A 10,453-nucleotide genomic window follows, 5' to 3' on the forward strand; every position below is an offset into this window, starting at 1 on the left:
AACATGGGCACGTTTTGCTGCTACCATGAGTATAACGGCTATGACGGCGAGAAGTGTATCACCTGTCGTGATCATATTGAAGCTTTGGCACGTGAAGGAAAAATGGATTAATTCCTACTTTACCTTCTAAGGGGTAACCGTAACCAACGCCAGGTGAATATGATATATTCCATAAGTGGTGGCACACCCATATCTAAATCTTCCAACAGGACCATGAAAAATAGTGAACGACCTTTAAGGTCTGGCCACCACATGTTTCACGTGGAAGACGTCAGGGGAGGTAAGTATCAAAAGCCTAACTGGGATCCAATATGTTTCTACCCTGAGGAAGAAAGAAGTATCATTTACCCTCACAATGACCCACTGATCGCGGAAGCTCACATAGCCAACTTTGAAGTACGACGAATCCTGGTAGACACGGGGGCTTCGGTCAATATCATATTTGCTGAAGCTTTCAGGGTACTTAATGTAGCTAAACACTTGCTCGATCGCTTGATTTCCCCTATAATAAGCTTCTCTGGTGATATCATACAATCTTTAGGGAGCATACACTTACCTTTCACCATTGGTACATGCCCTTACACAGCTACCATTACCACTAACTTCCTAGTGGTTGATTGCCCAACGACATATAATGTTATTTTCAAACGCACAGGCATCAATGATCTCAAGGCCATGGCATCCACACATATGTTGTTGATGAAATTTCCAACCCCTTATGGCAATGGTTACATTAGAGAAGATCAACTTAGTGCACGATCATGTTACAACACTTACTTGTGCCCAAGGAAACCTTTTCTATACATGACCAAGTTATAAAGACCAGCCCAGATGAAGCCAACTTGGATCTTCATGGTGGTAACAGTCAAGCCGACGATCCTTGAGATGACTCTTTAACCCAGTGATCGGATCATATTTATATATATTTTTACTTCAAATTCACTCGTCTTTTCTTAGTTAGTTCCTTATATTTTTGAGCTATTTACGTTATTTTTGTGTTTATAGGATTTGTTATGCAAAGAAAATAAAAATAGAACAAGTGAAATTTTATGTAATAACTTCGTCAAGATTGTATTCCATTAAAATAAGTTGGAAATAAGTACATAGAGTATTTAACGTCTTTCCTATCTAGCCAAAAACATAAACTGAAAAGTAATTTAATGAAAAACTCATTTTCGACATGTTTGTGTGAAATTTGCATGCAGGATCGCTTTATTCAGAGTTGGTAGTCAGTGAGATTATATACTGAAAGTCTTAAAGAGCATTGAGAGGAGAATAATAAGGAAAGCAAAGCTGCCTTTGCAGCTGGCGTGAAAAGAAGAAGGCCAGCGTTAGAAAAGGAAGCTGCTTTGCAGCTGGACAAGGCGGGCAGAGGAGCTGCTTTGGCAGCTGGATAGGTCAGAAACAAGAAGAAAAAGAAAAGTAAAAAAGTTAGTGAGGGCAGCGAGGCTGCCAGGAGGAAAAGAAAAAAAAAATAATAAAAAGATGCTGCCCAAAGTAGCGCAGAAAACGGGTTAAAAGAGAGCAGCGCGCGAGGAAATACGGGGGGGAGAGAGGGACGGAAAGAAGCAGCCAAGCTGCCTTTGGCAGCTTGAGAGACAGACAGAGGAAAAGAAACGAAGGAGGTGACGCGGGGCAGGAGAAGAAGGCAAGAGGAAAGCTGCCATTTGGCAGCTTGAGCAGGGGGGATTGGAAAGAGTCGCAGGGGGGTCACAAGCTGCCTTTGGCAGTTTGACTGGCAGGACAGTGCGGCATGGCAGGAGAGAAGTGACGCAGGGAGTGAGGGCAGAAGCACAGAAACGCAGCAGATCTTATTCTCTCGGTTAAATCTTTCCAACTTATGATTAATTTTTGGTTTAATTTTAGAATAATGTGTAGCTAAATTTATTTTGGCTAGAGGTTAATTCAAAGCCATGAATATATTTGTAATATGAATTGATTACCTTCGGTTGTGATTTCATAAGTTGTGATTTCAATTTACTTATCCGTTCGTATAAAAACTGATTTGTGTATGTTGGTTGAGAGTGCACGCTTAATTTACATGCATGAATTTGATGCTAGAATATAAGTGAATTTCACCTAATCGTTATGAACTTATTTTCACAAGTAGTAAAGGTTGCTAGTCACAATCACGTTAAGTAAATTCTTGGCAAGAGTATCACGCTTTTCATAGTTACGAATGCCTCGTCAATGCTTATAGTTTTCACAAAGTTTAATGATCTTTGATTGTATCTCTATTGTGCTTTTCACGTAGGGGACTTTTGAAGAATGTTTTGAATTGTTGTATGCGTTTTCCCGTCCAATTCAATAACTTAAGGAAAACTTGAAGATTAAAAAAGTGCTGTTCACGGTTAATCTGGAGTATTGAAATTCACAATTTATTAAATGAACAACTGGAAATCATTTTGTATGCAAGTATAACATGTGTGGAGAAGAACCCTCTAGCTAGTCCGTCATTTATCATTTTACCTTAATTTTACGTTTTTATCAATTCTGTAATTTAATTAAATTTAATTTACTTTTCATCAAAACCAAACACCCATCCATTATTAAATTATTTTATTTAGTTAGTTTTCTTTATTGTTAGTCTTTTAATTTAATTTCCGTCCATTTCAGTTCCTAGTGTTTAATTTAATTGTTTTCATTATTTTGAGTCATTTTAAGTGTGTTTCGAGTTATTAGAGTTTTTAGCCTAATTTTGTGTCCTTGACTCTTATTTAATATTTTTAAATTAATTTAGAGTAGATTAGCAATCCCTCCTAATCCCCGGCCTAGAACGATACCCTACTTACATCTATACTACAATTGTCAAAAAGAGGGTTTAATTTGTGTGTCAAGAAATTCTCACATCAAATTTTGGCGCCGTTGCCGGGGATTAGTAACTTTGCTAATCCTTTTATTTTTGTTTTTGTTTATGTTTATATTGGTGTTTGTGTATTTTACTTTTGATATTTGATTTATTTTTCTTTCTTTGATTTTAGGTTCAAATGGAGCCGAGGGAAATTTAAAGGAAAGATGCGTCCGGCTAAAGACGTTAAATCAAGCGCTTCTTGGGAGGCAACCCAAGCATTCAACGAAGGGAGACTTTGGAATCGCTAACCCAATCAGATTTGCATTTTTACACCCTTATCTTTACTGCTTTCATTTTGTTTTGTTTAGTTAGTTGTGTTATTTGTTTGATTTCTGTGAGTTTGTGTTATTTAGTTTAAGTATGGGGGAAGGTTAACCAAAGTCTTTCTACTTTAATTTACATAAAAAAAATAAAAATAAAAAATAAAAAAAAATGATATAATAAATAAAAAAAATAAAAAAAGATAAAATTTAAAATTAATGATAAAAAAAAAAAAATTACATAAAAAAAAATAATAAAAAAAAAATTTTAAAAAAAATAAAAATAAAAAAAAATAAAAAATAAAAAAAGTACAAATATTTTACAATGATGTAAACTAATAGTATTCATTGGTCGGGTGGTGCTTCAGTAGTAGGCGGGGCTTCAGCAGTCGGCGGGGCCACAAAAGGAGGAGGCAGCAGAGGTTGATCAGTTGGAGCTTCACTACGCGGTGCCGCTCCAGAAGACGAAGGCAGATGTTGTTGGAACAAACCCACAAACCTCCGATGATCAAGTAAAATTTGACCATCGGTGTCCTGCATCTGGTCAATCTTCCTCTTCATGCTGGTGGCATAGCTGTGTGCGAGCTTGTGCAATTCCTTATTCTCATGCTTGAGCCCTTTAATCTCTTGCTTGAGACTCTGTATTTCAGCCACCAAGGATTCAACGTGACGGGTTCGGGCATATAGGCGTTGGGCCATGTTGGATACGGAACCCGCACACTGCACACTGAGAGCCAGAGACTCCTTGACCGCCAATTCATCAGACCGCCTTGCGAGCAGTCTGTTATCTCTGGGAGTGACAAGGTTTTGGGCCACCACCGCAGCTGTCATATCATTTTTTATCACCGAATCCCCCACGGTAAGGGGACCGGTAGGGGATATGAAAGATGGGCGCCATATGTTGTCTGGTGAAGGCGGAGCTGCCTCTTCACCAATGTTCAAGTCAAAACGACGATCAGAAGGGCCAGACATTTTTCAGAGGTGGTAAAGAAAGAAGAGAGTCGGAATGATCAAGATTAAACAAGTGCAAGCAGGGAGTGTTTACAGGAGGGTACTCAAGTGTGTTGTGGAACAAAATTAACGCCTCTATAAAAAGAAGAAATCAAAGAGGCGCTCCTCAGAGAGGCGTCCTCTCGTAAATCGAAGAGTCGGGGCTCCTTTCTCAAAAGCCGGAGTTTTTTCTCAAAAGAGGGGCTCCTTTCTCAAAAGTCGGATTCTTTTCTCAAAAGAGGCGTTTCATTTCTTAAAAATTGGGCTTGCTCAGAAACCACGAGCCGAACCCCGGATTTCGCAAGATCAATTCGTCCAGACGTGTTGTCACCCGTCACACGCAAACTCAGCTCTGCGAAAATCACGGGCAGTCTGTCGAAGTGCCGATTCCAACCATCTGTCTCTCTCAGCCTAGTCAGCACTTGTCACATGCAACTGGCAGCTTTGCGGAAATTACGGGCAGCTTTGTCAGAAAGCGCGTAATTTGTATTCTTCACCCATCCACCGGCTGCCGACACTAAGTGAGAGAACAGTTCCGGTTGTGAAGACAAGTCCTATAAGTTTCTACCTTCGCCTTCCACAGCAAAAGCACACTCTCTCAGCACACCCTCTCAACACCTCTTCATCTCCGAAAATGCATTCCCAAAGAATCCTCTCGAGTCACTCTGTGTTCCTCATTCCTTGGGATACTCCTGCGAACAACCCATTCAAAGCAAAAGTATTTCATATCATAAAGGTTGAAAGCAAGAGTATCTCATATCATGCTTTCTCCATGTCCTTCTCCTTGTCTTTGTTTTCCGACAAGGAGAAAGAGAGCAATCAGCCAGCATTTGGTATCAATCTTCCAATCTGGAGCCAACTGCCTGGAACCCCTTCCTGATTGCTTACCTAGCCTTGCTCTCGAGTACTCATCTTCATCATTTTATGCTTTCTCTTCGTCTACCACATCTGCCTGGGGGACAGTAAGGGAAGTGAAAATGATACCTCGAAGCATGTGGAGACAATTCAGCTAGGGACAAGGAGAAAGAAAGCAAGAGGTGGGCACTTGGAAAGATTGAAGAAAGAAATAAGGACCAACACCTTTCCCTCGTGCCTGCCCGTTGTGCAGAAGAAACAAGCAGAGAAGAATGCAGCTTGCACAATCATCCCAGCGGAAGGAGTCCGAACTGAGGAACTAGAGAAGCTGCCACATCTGCTTGGAGAACAAATAAGGAACTGCAACATAACCAAAGAGCAAAGCTTCGCCGTACAATATCATAAAATCATCACTTGCAAGTGAAAAGCTAAGTGTCACCCTGTTCAAGAGGAAAGCTGTGGAAAGTCAACAAGCACGACCAATGATTACTTATTAGTTTTATTCATTATCTTTTATCGTAATTTTCAATTTTTCGTTTGCAATTTTTTTAATTAATTTTCTTGCGTACTTAACTGAAATTTTCCTTTTCTTTGCAGGAACTTTTGGTTATTTCCACCCTTGAAGTTGATTGCAGAATTTTAGCTTGGGGGTCATCGCTTGATTTTACTGCAAATTAGGGAAGTTTTCAGTCCAATTGCGTTATTTTGTTTCTTATTATTTATTTATTTTATTTTATTTTTTTATTTGCATTATAGTGTTTTCTGACATTGGGGACAATGTCAAGTTTAAGTGTGGGGGTAGAAATCTCTAGAATTTCATTTGTTTCTGTGTTGTTAGTTTTTGTTTTCTTAAAAAAAAAATAAATAAATAAAAACAAAAAATAAAAATAAAAAATAAAAAAAAAATCGGAAAATTTAAAAATCCAAAAATATTGTCTTGTTTCCCTTATTGTTTTGAATTAGATTTTTGTTAGTTTCCCGACCCAATGATATAATTAGATCAAATTTGAATCACGATTATCAAGAACTTAGTTAACATGTGTTTTATGAAATTCCTAATTCTCTTGTTAGTTTTGTACATGTTTGACCATCTTTGAAAAACCAAATGCACATAGTCTTGTTAATGTGAAACTAAAGTATGACTTAAAGCTTCATATGTGAATTTAGTGACCATATACATCCTATGTGAGTTTTTGAGCCTATTGAAAGTGTGCATTTTTCATACACTCCTATTCTTTCATGTGTGATGAACTTATGTGAGATACATCTCTAGAACTTGCGTAACGATCTTTCGAATTGTTTGTCATTGATTGCATGAACTTGGAAATGATAGAGGCATTAGGTTTACCACTATGGCCCAAATAACCATGTTTCCCAAAGAAAAATGATATCATTAGTTTGCCAATTTGAGCCGTGTATGTTGAACCTTTTATTTCTTATCACCAGATATGTCTACCCTTATACCTGAAACATTTTTCATTACCCTTTCCAAGCGAGCAATGCGAGATTGTCTTATGAGAAACGTTTGTGAAGTACTTTGAAGGTGTTTGGCAAAAGAATAAGTGTGGGGGTATTTCATGTTTGTATTAAAAAAAAAAAAAAAAAAAAAAAAGAAAAAAAGAAAAAAGAAAGATTGTATAAAAAGAAAATAAAAAGTTTTTAAAGTTCAGTTTAAGAGTATGGTTGGAGGTGCTAGAAGAATTGTTGGAGAGCTTGAGTTCTTATAAATCTAAAGAAAAGAATTGCTTGCAATGTAGCTTGGAACTTGTGTTTTCCTATTCTTTCGTTTCAATAACCCTATCCCTAAGCCTCATTACATCCAATAAAAGTCCTCTTGATTTAAGTTTTGCAATTATGACTGTGGAGAAGTGATCTTTATGCAAGCTTATGGTAGAAATTTCACATTTGATTCTTTGAGCGAAACACATTTAAACTAAACACATGTGTGATTGAGTGTATATCCCGTGAGAATGTCGCTAGTTTGCATATGATGATTTTAAAAATAAAAACTTGAAATTGCATTAGCATGGCTATCTCACACATTACACTTCAAGGATGATTTAAAGATTACTGCTAATTTTTGAATTAGGAAGATGAACTTAACTTGTTTGGTGCTAGCTATGGTTCTTGATGATTTGTGTTCTCAAATGAAATTCTATGAGGGTCACATAGGGGGAAACTAATGTTTTTCTTGTTACTACTTGTTCTTGTTTTCTTTGTTTTGCTCGAGGACTAGCAAAAGCTAAGTGTGGGGGTATTTGATCGGATCATATTTATATATATTTTTACTTCAAATTCACTCGTCTTTTCTTAGTTAGTTCCTTATATTTTTGAGCTATTTACATTATTTTTGTGTTTATAGGATTTGTTATGCAAAGAAAATAAAAATAGAACAAGTGAAATTTTATGTAATAACTTCGTCAAGATTGTATTCCATTAAAATAAGTTGGAAATAAGTACATAGAGTATTTAACGTCTTTCCTATCTAGCCAAAAACATAAACTGAAAAGTAATTTAATGAAAAACTCATTTTCGACATGTTTGTGTGAAATTTGCATGCAGGATCTCTTTATTCAGAGTTGGTAGTCAGTGAGATTATATACTGAAAGTCTTAAAGAGCATTGAGAGGAGAATAATAAGGAAAGCAAAGCTGCCTTTGCAGCTGGCGTGAAAAGAAGAAGGCCAGCGTTAGAAAAGGAAGCTGCTTTGGAACTGGACAAGGCGGGCAGAGGAGCTGCTTTGGCAGCTGGATAGGTCAGAAACAAGAAGAAAAAGAAAAGTCAAAAAGTTAGTGAGGGCAGCGAGGCTGCCAGGAGGAAAAGAAAAAAAAAATAATAAAAAGATGCTGCCCAAAGTAGCGCAGAAAACGGGTTAAAAGAGAGCAGCGCGCGAGGAAATACGGGGGGGAGAGAGGGACGGAAAGAAGCAGCCAAGCTGCCTTTGGCAGCTTGAGAGACAGACAGAGGAAAAGAAACGAAGGAGGTGACGCGGGGCAGGAGAAGAAGGCAAGAGGAAAGCTGCCATTTGGCAGCTTGAGCAGGGGGGATTGGAAAGAGTCGCAGGGGGGTCACAAGCTGCCTTTGGCAGTTTGACTGGCAGGACAGTGCGGCATGGCAGGAGAGAAGTGACGCAGGGAGTGAGGGCAGAAGCACAGAAACGCAGCAGATCTTATTCTCTCGGTTAAATCTTTCCAACTTATGATTAATTTTTGGTTTAATTTTAGAATAATGTGTAGCTAAATTTATTTTGGCTAGAGGTTAATTCAAAGCCATGAATATATTTGTAATATGAATTGATTACCTTCGGTTGTGATTTCATAAGTTGTGATTTCAATTTACTTATCCGTTCGTATAAAAACTGATTTGTGTATGTTGGTTGAGAGTGCACGCTTAATTTACATGCATGAATTTGATGCTAGAATATAAGTGAATTTCACCTAATCGTTATGAACTTATTTTCACAAGTAGTAAAGGTTGCTAGTCACAATCACGTTAAGTAAATTCTTGGCAAGAGTATCACGCTTTTCATAGTTACGAATGCCTCGTCAATGCTTATAGTTTTCACAAAGTTTAATGATCTTTGATTGTATCTCTATTGTGCTTTTCACGTAGGGGACTTTTGAAGAATGTTTTGAATTGTTGTATGCGTTTTCCCGTCCAATTCAATAACTTAAGGAAAACTTGAAGATTAAAAAAGTGTTGTTCACGGTTAATCTGGAGTATTGAAATTCACAATTTATTAAATGAACAACTGGAAATCATTTTGTATGCAAGTATAACATGTGTGGAGAAGAACCCTCTAGCTAGTCCGTCATTTATCATTTTACCTTAATTTTACGTTTTTATCAATTCTGTAATTTAATTAAGTTTAATTTACTTTTCATCAAAACCAAACACCCATCCATTATTAAATTATTTTATTTAGTTAGTTTTCTTTATTGTTAGTCTTTGAATTTAATTTCCGTCCATTTCAGTTCCTAGTGTTTAATTTAATTGTTTTCATTATTTTGAGTCATTTTAAGTGTGTTTCGAGTTATTAGAGTTTTTAGCCTAATTTTGTGTCCTTGAGTCTTATTTAATATTTTTAAATTAATTTAGAGTAGATTAGCAATCCCTCCTAATCCCCGGCCTAGAACGATACCCTACTTACATCTATACTACAATTGTCAAAAAGAGGGTTTAATTTGTGTGTCAAGAAATTCTCACATCACCCAGCAAGCACAACCAGCTGAAGAGTTGGAGAAAGTTTCTATATCAAAAGATTATCTAAATTGCATTGTAAAGATTGGCACCACCTTGTCACCACCTTGTCACCACCCATTCGGTTGGCATTGATCTCTTTTTTGCAAAAGAACACTAAGGTCTTCGCCTGGTCATATGAGGACATGCCAGGCATCTCTCCTGATATCATATGTCATTGCTTGAGTATTGACCCCAAGACCAAGCCAGTGAGACAGAAGTGAAGATCTTATGACGCTGAATGATACAAAGCAAATAAGGTAGAAGTTGAAAAACTCAAAGGCATAAGCTTCGTCTGTGAAGTCAATTACCCAACATGGGAAGCAAATGTGGTCCTTGTTAAGAAAAATCCGACCAAAGAAAGTCTCCTACCCCAAAAGGTTTTATGGAGAATGTGTGTCGACTACACCGACCTAAACAAAAGATGCCCGAAGGATAGCTTTCCTTTTTCTCTCATTGACAGACTTATAGACTCTACAGTAGGGTGTGAACTCCTGAGCTTCATGGATGCTTACTCTGGATACAACCAAATCCTCATGAACCCTTCAGACCAAGAACACACAGCATTCACTACTGATAGGGGACTATATTGCTATAAAGTCATACCCTTCGGCCTAAAGAATGCAAGGGCGACTTATCAGAGACTAGTAAATTCGATGTTCGCCGAACAGATTGGGAAGAGCATGGAAGTTTACGTTGATGATATGCTAGTGAAGAGCAAACATGTTGACCAACACATCACCAACCTATCTGAAACTTTCACCATTCTGAAGAGGTATCGAATGAGGTTGATGTTGGAAATGTGCCCTAAAACCAATCATATGATGATACTTTACGGACATTTCACATGTTAAACTAATCTAGTTTAATATCAAGGGCAAAGATTATTGTTTGAGCCGTCTCATATAAATGTTATATGCTTAAACGATAAGTCCAAGGAATATGTGATTGGGAGAATGCGATCTAAAGAAGTTAGATTCATGAGACCATTCTTTCGTAGACACATCCTAAACATTCATGATTATAGGATTGCCAATTGGGCATTGACAGTCCGTTAAGATCAGTACGTGCTGTGTATTCTCTCAGGGAGAGTGACTAGTCTCGAGTCATTGGTATGTGTGACATCAAGACAAGTACGTAGGTGCTCAATAGAGAATGAGTTCACTGAACACGATCAACGAAAACTTCTCATATTCATGTCACATGAGAACTCATGGTTGGGATAATGCAAAGTAGTCCTTTGACCTGAGGCATCACGT

At 37.6% G+C, this 10,453-nt stretch overlaps 1 long non-coding RNA gene across 1 annotated transcript; it reads left to right on the plus strand.

Annotated features, from left to right (window-relative positions):
• The first annotated feature begins 930 nt into the window (after positions 1-930).
• LOC139198518 (uncharacterized) lies at positions 931-8,325 on the plus strand. Its single transcript, XR_011584060.1, has 2 exons — positions 931-1,767; positions 7,939-8,325. It is a non-coding gene; the product is annotated as an uncharacterized lncRNA (long non-coding RNA).
• Positions 8,326-10,453: the final 2,128 nt, after the last annotated feature.

The sequence above is a fragment of the Malus domestica genome, chromosome 09 (assembly GCF_042453785.1).
Source record: "Malus domestica chromosome 09, GDT2T_hap1".
In the NCBI taxonomy this organism is placed as follows: Eukaryota; Viridiplantae; Streptophyta; class Magnoliopsida; order Rosales; family Rosaceae; genus Malus; species Malus domestica.